This window comes from Furipterus horrens, unplaced genomic scaffold (assembly GCF_987537825.1).
Source record: "Furipterus horrens unplaced genomic scaffold, mFurHor1.1.pri manual_scaffold_17, whole genome shotgun sequence".
Classification (NCBI taxonomy): domain Eukaryota; kingdom Metazoa; phylum Chordata; class Mammalia; order Chiroptera; family Furipteridae; genus Furipterus; species Furipterus horrens.
In genome coordinates this window covers 42,611,377-42,626,758 of record NW_028327187.1, presented here as the reverse complement: position 1 = coordinate 42,626,758, position 15,382 = coordinate 42,611,377, and the positions used below count along the sequence as shown (strand labels likewise).

The 15,382-nt window shown below is 38.2% G+C and overlaps 1 pseudogene; it reads left to right on the top strand.

Annotated features, from left to right (window-relative positions):
• Positions 1 to 9,205: 9,205 nt before the first annotated feature.
• Positions 9,206 to 13,395, top strand: LOC149990906 (glyceraldehyde-3-phosphate dehydrogenase pseudogene; annotated as a pseudogene).
• The last annotated feature ends 1,987 nt before the right edge of the window (positions 13,396 to 15,382 follow it).

Here is a 15,382-nt window from a genome sequence, read left to right as displayed (position 1 = left end):
ATAGATAATCTCCCCCCACCTAGAAAAGAACCTCCATGAAGACAAAGATTGTTTGTTATGTCTTATTAACTGTGCTGGATCCTCAATGCTTAGAAAACAGTGCCTTACATTTAAAGCACTGAATAAATTTTGTTGAATACATAAAGGAATTAATTCCCTGGGCTTTAAATACTTTCAGAAATGTATCTGTAGCATTAGTTTAGCCTGAAGCCACTATGCAGTGGCTCAAAACTACCTTGATATTTTGAGGGAACAGAGATGACTTAGAGTTGGGATAAGACTTCTTCTCAAGGATGCTGCCTCAAAATTTATTGCATTGACTTAAGAATGGGGCTATGTGTCTCTAGAAGGCAGGCAGATGATCTCTTTCATTTAATAAACATTTATTGCACACTTTCTGTGTGCCATGTGTTATCTAACAGAAAGAGTTAGCTCACCCAGTGCTATCAGAGCCAAACACTGAGAACTGCAGTGGAGAAAGATTGGTTATTTTATTATGGATGGCACCACCTGGAAGAATGGGAAGCCAATGCTCAAAGGCCTGAACTCCCTGACAACCTGTAGGTTACAGATGATATAAAGCAAAACCACAAGACACCATGGATTAGGGATTTAGGGTTGTGTTGGAGGGCGATTGGTCAGAGGATAGCTCTGAGGTCCTTTCTGGTGTCCCTTTGTCTGATCTCACGACAAAATAGCCAGGGGGTTTGTTCTACCTTAGAGCTCAGGAGCTGAAACATAACTTAAGTCAAGATGTTATCATTGGCTAGGTTAACAGAAACATATACCTTGCAAACTTTAGTCAAGGCATGACCAGTTTCTGGCTGCCTCAGGGGGTTAATGACTAGTAAGGGAAAGGGCTAAGGCTTATAGGGCAGGCTGCAAAGAAACTGAATAGAGTCTTGGGCCTACATATTAAATCAAAATCATACACAAAATCAGGACATTGGTTTAATATTCACTGTGCTTGAAAGTTGGAATCTAATCAAAATCTAAGTCCTTATTCTTGAGGAACTTCTAGTTCGGTGGGGGAGACAGATAAATAGATGTTTACATTAGGCTATAATAACCACTGAAAAAAATAGCTTGTAGAAAAGTATGAAAGCACATTAAATAGTCACCTAACTTAAACTTGGGGTATTAGGGAAGGGTTCCTGGAAGAGGTGATATCTAAGCTTAAACCTGAAGATAGCAATTAGGTCAGAGAGGGGAGGAAGAGAGGGAGAGAAAGCCTAGAATGAGCAGAACCCAGAGGGATGAGAGCAGTGTGTGTGGCTGGACCCCAGAATTGAAACAGAAGTGTGAGAGAAGAGTCTGAAGAGGCTAGAAGGGACAAGATTATGAAGGACCTTGCATGGGACTTGAACTTCATTTTGAATGGCAAGTCATTGAACGTTGTGTGTGTGTGTGTGTGTGTGTGTGTGTGTGTGTGTGTTTGTTAAACATAGAAAAGTGACTATGAGTTGAGCCTGTTACAATGGTTTGGAAGAAAGCCCATGAGGAAGATTTGGAGCAATTACCAGGTGCTTAGGTTGTCAGGAGTGATTTTTTTTTTTTTTTTGTCAATGCATTAACAGGGGGGTTCATCTCCACGATATCTAATACCCAGATGAGAAATTCCATGAATGTGTGACATGAACTTTTCACAGAGACACGTCACTAAAAAAAAATCTTCCAGGTAGAGCCGGAGAATCCAGGTAGATCCTCCAGGTAGAGGATCGCTAATGGAACTCAGTGGATGTGTGTTCTTGTGTGTGTGTGTAGTTGTTGCCTTAGCTCAAAATAAAATAATATATAATATATTTTGTGGCAAAGTAGCTATATTAAGTCCCAAATGTCCAGGAGAAGAAAATTATTCTCTCCTTTGTCTTGATGTACTTTGGATTCATACTCAGGCCTCTTCCTATTTTTTTATGATACTAAAGCATGATGGAGATATGCCAGAGTTCCCAGAGAAGTGGGACTAGCTTTAGGGAAAACTATGGGCATTTTTCATTAAAAAGTAGCTTGTCAGCTACTATCTCAAAATGGTTCTTGATGAAAGTACCTACATAGATTCATTCTACTTTAATAAGTTTTGCATAAGACATTGACATTGTTGAGTTGTATTCAAGCCTTACTAAGATGGAAGCCTGTTGTTATCATACAGTGTGTAGACCTCGTTTTCTCAGCTGTTTACAGATTTCCTATGTATTTATATAAAGCAGATATTTGATGCTTATTTTCTGCCACGGGCAATATACTGGAGGTTAAAATATACAAATAGGAATAGCTAATGATCTCCAAAGAAGGAATTTGGAGAGGCCAACTCTCTGTGGGGCACAGTGTGCCTGTTTTTCTCTTCCTAAGGTATGCAACCTAAAACCTCAATACAATTAGAGGTATTGTTTGGGAATGATATAGAGAGGCTTGTGTATCAGCTAGGATACCATCAAGAAATGGGACATGCACTCAACTTGGATTCTTAACATTTAATGAAAGGACTATTTACAGAGGTGTTGGCAGGATTAAGGGAACCAAGAATAAATGGTGAGGCACCCAGAGACTAGCAACACTGGGACGCTCTCAGCCTTAAGCCTCAGAGAACTGAGATCTGTAGGAGGGGATGGAGAGTGCCAAGCAGGAGCTGGAGTCACAGAGAAACACAGCCACTGCTGGTGCAACACGCTTCGGCAGAGAAGGGAGTTTAATGGGTTTGGAAAGTTGGTGCAGAAGGAGAATAACCAACACATCTATAAATCTATTCTTCTCTGGGAAAGTGGTTTTTCATACCCCAGGCAACCTTGCAATGAGAAGCATGGGTGAGTTAACAATGTAGTCAGGCTTAACTAATGAGTTGGAAGTTCACAAATTCTCTTCTTTCCTACAATTCTTAACCCAGGTATCTTGAAGTCAAGCTACTTTGCTTCTGAGTTTGGTAGATGTAATGGTCCCAGACCATCTAAGCCAAATCAGGCTACTGTGTTCTTTTACTGAGTTATACAATCCTCAGATTCTTGTGGATCTCACAACAACTCTGCTTTTCTCTTCAACAGAAAGTACTTAGGACTCATGGGAACAACAGTAAATTGGTATTGGGAAGTCAGTCCCACTTCTGACTGGTTGAACAACCTAACAAGTAATTTTCTTTCTCTGTGGCTAGGTTTCCTCATCTGTAAAATAAGATGGTTGAACTAGTGATTTTAAAGGCCTGTTAGAGCTGTAACATTTTTGGCTTCAAGAAGAGTAATTCCCAGCATCAATGGTACTTCAACACTTTTCCTACAGCCCGGACTGTTCTTTACTCTCTAGCAAAAAATAAATTTAAAAAAGGAGAAGAACATTTATAACCTATTCTTCCCTTTCCTTAAATAACCAGTTCAACATCTTGATAAGTCAGCATTAAGAAATTTAAAAATTACATAAAACAGACTGACAGCTGCCAAAAAGGAAGAGGTGGAGGGGTAGAATGAAAGGTGGTGAAGGGATTAACCAAAGAACATTTATGCACAGCTCATGGGCATGGACAACTATATGGGAATTGACTTAGGCTGGGGAGGAAATGGGGTGGGGTGGTAGTGGAGAAAAGGAGAAAAAGCAGGAACAACTGTAATAAAATAAACAATAAAAATAAATAAATTTAAAAAGCAAAAAAAGAGGAATTTAAAGATTACACAGATTCATATGTTGATGCTCCACAGAAAGATATTAGCAAAAGATCAACCCTATTATGCTTTATTTTTAATTTGTCTACTTGTTTTACAGTAGTATTAATAAGGGTTGTTTCACAAACATGGGAATGGTCTCATCCTATAGGATGAGATATCATGAATTTTTTTTACATTTAAAAAATTTTAAATCATATCAAGCATCTTTACAGACCACAATGCCTTGAAACTAAAAGTCAACCTCAGGGAAAAAAATCAAAGACACCCAAACTCATGGAGAATGAATAACACGCTCTTAAATAACGAATGGGTTAACAATGGCATCAAAGAGGAAATCAAGAAATTTCTAGAAACTAATGACAATGAACACACAACAGCCCAAAACCTATGGGACACAGCAAAAGCAGTCCTAAGAGGGAAGTTCATAGCAATACAGGCATATCTGAAAAGACTAGAAGAATCTCAAATAAAAAACCTAACCATAAAGCTACAAGAACTAGAACAGCAACAACAAACAAAGCCTAGGGCAAAAAGAAGAAAGGAAATCATCAAGATCAAAGCAGAATTAAATGACATAGAAACTAAATGAACAATCCAAAAAATCAACAAAACTAGGAGCTGATTCTTTGAAAAAATAAACAAAATTGACAAGCCTCTAGCCAGGCTCATCAAGAAAAAAAGAGAGAAGACCCAAATAAACAAAATCAGAAATGAAAGAGGAGAAACCATGACTGATACCTCAGAAATACAAACAATTATAAGAAATTACTACAAACAACTGTATGGCAAGAAATTTGACAACCTAGTAGAAATGGACAGATTTCTAGAAACATATACCCTTCCAAAACTGAATCAAGAAGGAGTAGAAAGTCTCAACAGACCAATAACAAAGAAGGAAATTGAAACAGTAATCCAAAATCTCCCTGCACACAAAAGCCCTGGACCGGATGGCTTCACAGGCGAATTTTACAAAACATTTAGGGAAGAACTAACTCCTACCCTCCTCAAACTATTCCAAAAAATCCAAGAAGAGGGAAAAATCCCAAACTCTTTCTATGAAGCCAGTATTACCCTAATCCCAAAACCAGGTCAAGACACAACAAAGAAAGAAAACTACAGGCCAATATCACTGATGAACATAGATGCTAAAATCCTCAATAAAATTTTGGCAAACAGGATCCAACAATACATCAAAAAGATCATACACCACGATCAAGTGGGATTCATCCTAGAGATGCAAGGATGGTTTAATATTTGCAAATCAATAAATATAATACATCACCTAAACAAAATGACAAAAATCACATGATCATATCTATAGATGCAGAAAAAGCATTTGATAAAGTACAACACCCATTTATGTTGAAAACACTCAACAAAATGGGAATAGAGGGAGCATACCTTAACATCATTAAGGCTATATATGAGAAGCCTGAAGCCAACATCATACTCAATGGACAAAAACTGAAAGCATTCCCCCTGAACTCAGGAACTAGACAAGGCTGTCCACTCTCCCCACTTCTATTCAACATAGTGTTGGAAGTCCTAGCCACAGCAATCAGACAAGACAAAGAAATAAAAGGCATCCAAATTGGGAAAGAAGAAGTAAAACTATCACTGTTTGCAGACAACATGATAGTATACCTAGAAAACCCTATAAACTCCACTAAAAGACTACTGGATATAATAAGTGAATTTGGCAAAATAGCAGGGTACAAAATAAATATACAGAAATCTAAGGCATTTCTGTACACCAACAATAAAATATCAGAGACAGAAGCAAAAAAGAAAATGCCATTTACTATAGCAACAAGAAAAATAAAGTACCTAGGAATAAACTTAACCAAAGAGATAAAAATAAAAATTTTTTAATAAAAATAAAAAAATAATAATAATAAAATAAAATAAAGAATTAAAAAAATTTTTTTAATTTATTATTTTATTTTATTTTGTCCATCCCCACTTATCCCCCCATATCCTCTTCCACCTCCCCCTTGTATCCTCTCCCCACAACCACCATGCTGTTGTCCATGTTCATGAGTTTTTTCTCTTTTTTTTTCTTTTTTGCTCAATCCATTCACTCCAGGCTCCTCTTCCAGAACTGCCAGCCTGCTCTCTATCAATGAGTCTGTCTCTATTTTTTTTGTTACTTCAGTTTGCTGATTAGATTCCACATATGAATGAAATATCATGAATTATTTTTTGAAAATGGGTTCCACCCATGTTTTTATGTTTGTTCTTCTGTAAACTGGATTTATATAATTATCTTTATTGTAAAGTACATGGAGAAATAAGCACTGACTTTAAAGAGCTGACAAGTCTGTCACATAAATAAGGTTTGCACTAACTTTTGTAGCTCCAGAGGATAAAACTAGGACCAGGAGTGAAAGTGCAAAAATATGAACACAGTGAATAGTACCCTAGAGACTGTGGTTGCCATTAAGGATAAGGTATCTCTGGCATAAGTGTTAGTAAGCTTAAATAATTAACTAATGCGTCATACATAAGTGCTTTCTGCTAATTTTATGTCACCATCTCTAGATTAAAAGGTATAGACTGGTCATCATCAGAAAGACAGAATATAAAAAAGGCTGCCTTGGGTGTGGAGAAAAGAGAACTCTTGCTGATGGGAACGTAAATTGGTGCAGTCACTGTGGAAAATAGTGTGGCAAATTCTCAAAAAATTGGAAATAGAACTACCATATGATCCAGCAATTCTATTTCTGGGAATATATCCAAAGGAAACAAAAATATTCACTCAGAAAGGTATCTACACCCGCATGTTTGTTTGTTTTTTTCCAGGATTACTTACAATAACCAAGACACAGAAACAACCTAAGTGTCCATCAATGGATGAATGGATAAAGAAGTTGTGGTCTATATTTACAATGGAATATTCTTCAGCTATAAAGAAACAAGGAAACACTACTAACTGTGACAACATGGAAGGACTTGAAGACATTATGCTGAATGAAATAAGTCAGAGAAACACAGATACCATATGATCTCATCTGTGGAACTTAAGAAATAACACGTAAGTAAAAGATCAGACTTACGGTTAAAAAAAGTGTAGACTGAGAGTGTGACTCAATAGTTTCACAATGAAGATGTTCCTAATCTGATCCTAATTAGCCATCTCTGAACTAGAATTTTAACTCTGGCTTTTTAGCCTTGCATGACAAGTTAAAAAGTCACATGGAGGAGATATTGACATGAATATTTTGATGACCATGTAAAATAAATGATGTCATTAATAATAGAGACTTTTTTTTTTCTCCAGGCAGTTTTCAAGTATAGGAAGTGTTCCATTTGTTTATATGTACTATAGTTCAAAGGAAGATATTTTAAGGTAGGAAAAGACTTTTCCTGAGCCTCTTTAAAGAAAAACTGCAAAGTCTTTCTAGATTTTTTTCTTTCTTTTTAAAAATCCCTCTTAACTAAAGAGAAACTAGTGGAGCTCTCATTTCCTGAATGTCAAATCTGTAAAAGATACAGTAGCAGGAGCTGTTCATTTTATCCTCTTAATAATCCCCCAACATCAATAGATTCCTTTTTTTTTTTTTTTTTTTTTTTTTTTGATGAAGAAACTTGGGGTTACAACAAACACTAATTTTTACCTAAGATTACACAGCAGGTAACTGGTATGCGAATCCAGTGTTTCTGACTTCATTTGCCTTGCTCTTGTCATTATCCATTTGAATTCTCCTAAAATGACATTCAATTGTTCAAAAAGTATTTTCCCAGATTATTTTCCATTTTAGCGTTTAGGTGCTTAAAGTTTTTTCACTTCCCAAGTCCTATGTCCTTTGAATAAATATCAACCTTCAGCTGTGGCCAATAGAAGTAAGCTCAAGATTATACATTAGTGAGCTTCTGCTACTCAAAAAACCTATAGAAAGCAACCAGGGGATCTGGGTTCTGATTTTTGACAATTGATACTTATAAAGCTACTGCTGAGTTCAAGTGAAACCAAGAAGACAACGCTACTTAGTACTTTGGAAAGCCTATAGGAAACATGTTTAATAATCAAATGTTGAAAGCCCCTTCTCCCAGTACACACCAAGATTGGGGATGAGAAAAGGATGCCCATTTATCTTTGTACCAGAGGTCCTGACCAATGCAACAAGTCAGGGAAAAAATGGTGTGAGAATTGGAAATAAATAAAACTGTCATTATTCAAAGATGAGATTATTTATGTAGAAAATCCAAAAGAACCTGTAAGCAAGCTATTGCAACTAATAAGTGAATTATTAAGGTAACTGACTATAAGATCAAATATAAAATTGTATTTACATGCCAGAAATAATCATAGAAAATGAAAAATTTAAAGATAACATTTAAAATACCATAAAAATTTAAATAACTCAAAAAATCAAATAAAATATATGCTAGATAAATACACAGTAAAATACAAATAAATCACCAAAAGATATCAAAATACTTAAATAAGTGGAGGTATACACCGTGTACATAGTTTGGAAGACTCAATATTCCAAACTGATCTGTAAATTCCATAGCACTCTCAATTAAAACTGCAGCAGGTATTCTTTTGAGAATTTATATGCTAGTTCTAAAGTTTTTGTGGAAAGTGCCAAGAATAATCAAGACAAGAAGAAAAAGGTGGAAGATATGCACTGTCTGTTAAGCCATTATAAACTTACAATAATTAAGATAGCATGATATTGGCACAAAATGAGGTATATAGAGCAAGGGACTGAATAGAGGGTTCAGAAACTAATTCATACATATATGGTTATGTAGATTTAAATATGAGCAATAGAACAAAGTTACTAGAAAAAACATAAGAGAATATCATACTGACATTGGGTAAAGATTTCTTTCTTTTTCTTTTTTATTTTTTGCTCAAACTTGCATATTTATTCTTATGTTTTGGGAAAATATTTCTTAAACAGAACATAAGACAATAAAAATGATGCTAAAATATTAGACATTAAGAATTTGTGTTTATCAAAAGCCTCATTAAGAGAATGAGAAAAACTGCAGATTGGGAGAAGATGTTTACAATACATATAATCAACCAAGTTGGTGTAACCAGAACTATGTAAAGAATTCCTACACATCAATAAAAACAGACAACCCAATAGACAAAAGTGTAAAATTTTTTACCAGATACTTCACAAATGAGGATGTCTACTGAATTTATGAAAAGCTACTCAACACTGTAAGACATCAGGGAGTTGCAAATTGAAAACAGGCCGCGGTGTAAAAATGCATCCACTTGAATAGATAAAATGAAAAAGACAAATAAGAACAAGTTTTGGTGAGGATATAAAGCAACTGAGAGGCCCATGAATGCTAGTGAGAATGTACACTTATGCAACCACTTTGGAAAACAGTTTGGCATCCTGTACTAAAGTTAAATAGTCTGTGACCCAGCAATTCCACTTTTAATTATATACAAGAGAAATGTGAACATAGATGCACCCAAGATACGTACAAGGATATTTTTTGCAGCACTATTCATAATAGCCAAGAATTGGAAACATCCCAAATGTACATCAACTATGGAATGGATAAGTAACTTGTATTCTCACACAATGGACTTATGTTCACTAATAAGGGAGAGTGCAACCACATGCAACCGCGTGGGCGAATCTTATAATGAGGTATGCAGGAAGCTAGATACAAAAACAAGTTCACACTCTATAATACCTTTTATAACAAATTCAGAAACATAAAAGTAGTGGACAGTGAACGAAATCAGGATAGTGTTTTACTTTTGGCATGGGTGGTGTAGCTGGAGGGAAACACAAAATACTAGGAAGCCAGTAACATTTTATTACTTGACATGGGTGATGATAACATTGGACATGTTCATTTTGTAAAAAATCATCTAACCTATATGCTTCCAATTTGTGCATTTCTCTGAAAGTATGTTGTACTTCCAAAAATATATACTAGATAAGGAAAACACTTGTTAAAAGAATACATCAAATGTTTGTTAGTTTAAAATACACATTTCCATAGCAAAAGTTTTAAATTATTTATATATCAAAATGTTATATTTTGGTGGGTGGAATTAGTAATGATTTTGATTTTCTGTTTTGTACTTTGATTTCTTGGGGATGGAAGTGATGTAGAAAGACAGGAAAATCATGAAGGTTTAGTCCAAACCTTGAGTAAAACCAGAGCAATCTATACTATGCCTTGAAGTTGAACAGATTTGAATCAGGCTGGCAAGAGAAGCAGATGATAGAGAAATATCTCCATTCATCAGGAGCTTCCAGATTTCAAGGTCTGTACAGGAGTCCACTGTCAATGGCTCAGTACAGATCTCCTCTGTGCTGGTACAACACTTCTTGTCTTGAAGCACCGATGTACTTGGTTGAGTTAATATTGACACTGACACTTGAGGGTGATTTAGGGAGGCTGAGATAGGAACAGAACATTTTTCACATTACTCTCATGGCCTTACGGGACCTTAGACTTGGTACCTTAATAAGAGAGAATGAAAAAGGAGAGGTTGAAAAATATAGAGGATATTTGTAAGCAAACGTTTGACTGCTCAATCTCTATGTATATGTGAAACTGCCTACTTTGTAGTTAGACCTTAGATATTAAGTTTGTGATTTAAGGGATAGATAAATGAGCTCAGACTTCAATGTTCAGATCAATTGGTGAAATTTTTTTAGTGATCCGGAAAAGGTCAGAGTTTTGGCCTCATGATTTGTATGCTTTGCCACAAGCCGACTGAATCACACATGAAGCAAACAGGTCTAACATGATTTGACTGGCTAAAAGCCAGCCAGCCTTTGTGGCACTGTCTCTTAGCTCACAAGTTTTGAATAGTACTTGTAGTGGCTGGGGCTCATGAGTTCCAGATGCATGGGTGCATATGAAGTACAGGTTCTTCGGGCAGCTTCAGTGGGTTCCACCATTGTCCTAGCTTACTTTTTGATAACCACGAATGAATTTAAAAATTGAAAAATTCATTTTCTTGTTAGAAATAAGAAAGTTAAATTTCATTCAGACAGAAAGATTATCAGAAAGATTGTTTAGGAAAGTTTCTATGGTTTGTCACATAACAATATACATAGTACCACTTTTTTTTAGTTTCTAAAATTAAAACATCAAGGTAGGGGGAAAAATGTAGTCAGACAGGTTTCCAGCAGTTCTTTTTGTTTTGTTTTGTTTACATAAAGGAAGCTCTCTTTTGGGGGTGCTGTATTTACACTGTATTATTGAATCATCACAACATTTCAGTGAAACAAGTACTATATTATTGTCCTCATTTCTGCAAATGAGGAAACTGAAACACAGAATTATTAAGAAACTTATCCAAAGTTACTCAACTAACAAGTGGCAGAGCTGGGATTTATATGAAAATTCATATTAGTGTAGAGACTAACTTCTTAACCATTCCAATATATTTCCCATATATATGTGCTACCTAATAATACTGCAAATACACGTTTCTTGATTCTTCTTTAAAAGAATTTATTAGGGAAGGGGTTAACCTTATATCCATTTATAGATACACCATGTCATTTTAACCACATCTGCCCGACTAGGTGACTTTCCTTACTATAGCCATTTCTTTCTTCTTTGCCTTATCCACAAGTTTTGAGTGGACACAGGAAGCGGCACCTCACTGCAAAAGAATTAGGGACACTTTATTGAGAGAAGTAGTTCTCAACTGGCAGAGAATTCATCCACTACCTCCACCCTGAGGCACATTTGCCAGTGTCTGGAGATATTTTTTGTCTCAACTTTGGAGGCGGGGGGGGGGTGTGCTGCTTCTGGCATCTACTAGGTAAAAGCCAGGGATGCTACTGAACATTCTATGACACAAAGGCCCAAAATGTCAATAGTATTGAGGTTGGGAAACTGTGGCTTGAAGGAATAGTCATAAATTGCCTTACAAGGCTTGTTGCATGAGCTTACCTAGGACAATACCAGTTCTGTAACTAGGCTGCTGTCATTTAAATTCCCAATAGCTTTAATGTAGTCATGTTGGCTCCTGTGGACAAAAAGAACTGTCTCAAAGATTGTTTCCTAAATGTGTATAGGGTTCGTCTGCGAGGGATTAATAATTTACTCCGAGAAACAATAAACAAGCAATTGGAAAACAAACCACTCCTTTTAAGGGAAGAGGAAGGGAGATGCTCTGAAAGAAATTGAGTCATACATTAGATTAGTTCTGCCCTCGTATATGATAGATAATACGTATCTTGACACAAATAGTCAAATTCTGCCCCCAGATATTTGCGTGGAACTCTTAGATGTTAGCAAAAGTTACAATGAGGGTTTCCAAAGATGAATATTCTCTCCCAATATGGTAAAATAAAAAAAATGCACATCTACAGATAGACTAATAGATAACATTAAAATCTGAGCCACTGGATGTAAATGATTCTGTCTTAAGCACCTTTAATGTCCTATGCTTTATATAGGTGTGTTGTTTCGTTAGGTGGCTGTTTTTAGGCTTCTAATGTGGTCTATAATCACTTACTGATTCATCTTCAGAATATTCGTGCAGTAGTAATAGTACATAGTAGAAGGTTTTGGCTGGAAATAGAAAAAATATGACGAGATATTAGGGAGCAGATGAAAATTATTGATCATAAGAGGTGTTATCTCTTGTTTCAACTTAACTTTACAGAATCTCATGGGGTGAAGTAAAAAGAGGTGTTTAAAATTTTTTTTTTTTTTTTTTGGATCTCTGCTTTTCCTGTCCAACCGATAGCCACATCTTCTTGCACAGTGCCAGCTGCAACCCTGAGATACGATGGTGTAGGTTGGAGTGAGCGGATGTGGCCATAGTGGGCACCTGGTCACCAGGGCTGCTTTTTACTTTGGCAAAGTGGATATTGTCACCATCAATAATTTCATTGACTTCAACTACATGGTCTGCATGTTCCAGTATAATTCTACTCATGGCAAGTTCAAAGGCACAGGCAAGGCTGAGAATGGGAAGCTTGTTGTAAATGGAAAGTCCATCACCATCTTCCAGGAGCGAGATCCTGCCAACATCAAATGGGGTGATGCTGCTGCTGAATATGTTGTGGAGTCCACCGGTGTCTTCACTACCATGGAGAAGGCTGGGGCTCACTTAAAGGGTGGAGCCAAGAGGGTCATCATCTCTGCCCCTTCTGCCGATGCCCCCATGTTTGTGATGGGTGTGAACCATGACAAGTATGACAACTCCATGAAGATTGTCAGCAATGCCTCCTGCACCACCAACTGCTTGGTTCCCCTGACCAAGGTCATCCATGACATCTTTGGCATTGTGGAGGGACTCATGGCCACAGTCCATGCCATCACTGCCACCCAGAAGAGCGTGGATGGCCCCTCTGGGAAGCTGTGGCATGATGGCCAAGGGGCTTCCCAGAACATCATCCCTGCTTCTACTGGCACTGCCAAGGCTGTGGGCAAGATCATCCCTGAGCTGAATGGGAAGCTTACTGGCATGGCCTTCTGTGTCCCCACCTCCAATGTGTTGGTTGTAGATCTGACCTGTCACCTGGAGAAAGCTGCCAAATATGATGACATCAAGAAGGTAGAGAAGCAGGCATCGGAGGGCCACTTCAAGGGCATCCTGGGCTATACTGAGGACCAGATTGGCTCCTGCGACTTTAACAGTGACACCCACTCCTCCACCTTCGATGCTAGGGCTGGCGTTGCCCTCAATGACCACTTTGTCAAGCTCATTTTCTGGTATGCCAATGAATTTGGCTACAGCAACGGGGTGGTGGACCTTATGGTCCACATGGCCACCAAGGAGTAAGCGCCCCTGGATGGGAAGAGAGACCCTCAGCTACTGGGGAATCCTTGCCCCAAATTGATCCCCCAACACAATGAGACTCTCCTGACCTCTAGTTTCCATCTTAGACCCCCTGAAGAGGGGAGGGACTTAGGGAGCCCTACTTTGTCATGCACCATCAATAAAGTTCACTGTACCCAGCCAAAAGTATTTTTATTTTTATTTTTCAATTACAGTTGGCATACAATAATATATTAGTTTCAGGTGTACACCCCAGTGATTAGACTTTAAATAACTTACTAAATGATCATCCTGATGAATCTCGCACCCACCTGACACCACACACAGTTATTACAGTATTACTGACTCTATTCCCTGTGCTATACTTTACATCCCCATGACTCTTCTGTAATGACCAATCTGTACTTCTCAATCCCTTCACCTTTTTCACTCACCCCACCTCTCTTTCATCTGGCATCCATCAAAATGTTCTCTGTATCTGTGAGACTGTTTCTGTTCTGCTTGTTCATTTATTTTGTTCTTTAGATTCAACTGTTGATAGATATAATTATTTATTGCAATTTTATTGTTCATATTTTTGATCTTTTTTTCTTCTTAAAGAAGATCTTTTAATATTTCATATAATAATGGTTTGGTGGTGATGTATTCCTTAAGCTTTTTCTTGTCTGGGAATCACTTTATCTGCTCTTCAATTCTAAATGATAGCTTTGCTGGATAGAGCAATCTTGGCTGTAGGTTCTTGTTTTTTATCACTCTGAATATTTCTTGCCAATCCTGTAGGTCCCAGTGGCACAGCCTCTCCAGTCACCTGAGGTGGGCGCTCCAGGTTCACTGTCCTGTGAGCTTTGTATGCTATCTTGTTGTATAATAGTTGAGCATTGGTTGTTGTTGGTGTCACTGGGAGGGACTGACCCCCAGGCCAATTGGCTGCGAGGACTGGCTGCAACTACAGCAGAAAAGCTGCTGTGCAGGAGTCGACTGTACAGAGCAGAACTTGTTTCCATGTGGCTTTGGTGCTCACCAGTTCACCCCTTTAGTGTGTAGCTGATGGAGGTGGTAGAGTTGTAATCCAGTGTGGTCTGAAGCTGTCCACTGGATTCACTGGCTCTGGGGCCTCCCAGGAGGTTCAGACCAAGGTCAGCCCCTGCCTGTGCCCTGCCCGGGGTCACCAAGAACAAGCTACAAAACTATCTGCAGATGGCTGCTACTTTTGTTGGGCTTGGAGATACCCAGGAGGGGCCAAGTTGTGAACCAAGGGTGGCTGCTGCTAGTGCTGGGCCTGGGGCCACTTAGCAAGAGGTCTGGGACATGAGAGACTTTATGAAAGTCCAAAGCATGAAGCAAGAGAGGCCATTCTTACGGAAAAGCCCCCGGGAACAGCTTGCTTGGGCCCGCAAGTTGTGTGGGGCAGTCTCAGGGAATCATCAGGGTGGGGTGAACAGTGTGAACCAGGTTAATGGAGACTCAGATATGGTGCCCTCCTGCTGGCTCTGTAGGGGGTTTGGGGGAACTCTCAGAAAAGGAACAATGCCATCTGCCACACTTTTACCTGGCAGAAAACTCTACCCCCCTGCCCCCACCCACCCACCCCCGCAGATCTTGTCCTGATGTTGTATAATTCGTTTCCTCTCCCTATGTCTCTGGTGCCTTTCCAGCTGGTGTCCCAGTGCTGGAGCTCAGAGGGACTGTAACAATGGGAAATTGCAACTCACCCCACCATTCTTTTGATATTGTTTCTGTAAGTGCTGCCTCTGACTAATATGTAGGTTGTAGATAAACAGCATGTTTGTATAAGTATCTTAAGAAATAACTTCAAAAGATACAGACTCTGGTCCTGGCCAGTGTGGCTCAGTTGGTTGGAACATAATTGCATTACCAAAAGGTTGAGGGATTGATTCCCAAAAAGGGCACATGCTTGGGTTACAGGTTCTACTTCAGGTTGTGGTATGCAAGAGACAAATGATCGATGTTTTTTTCTCGCATTGATGTT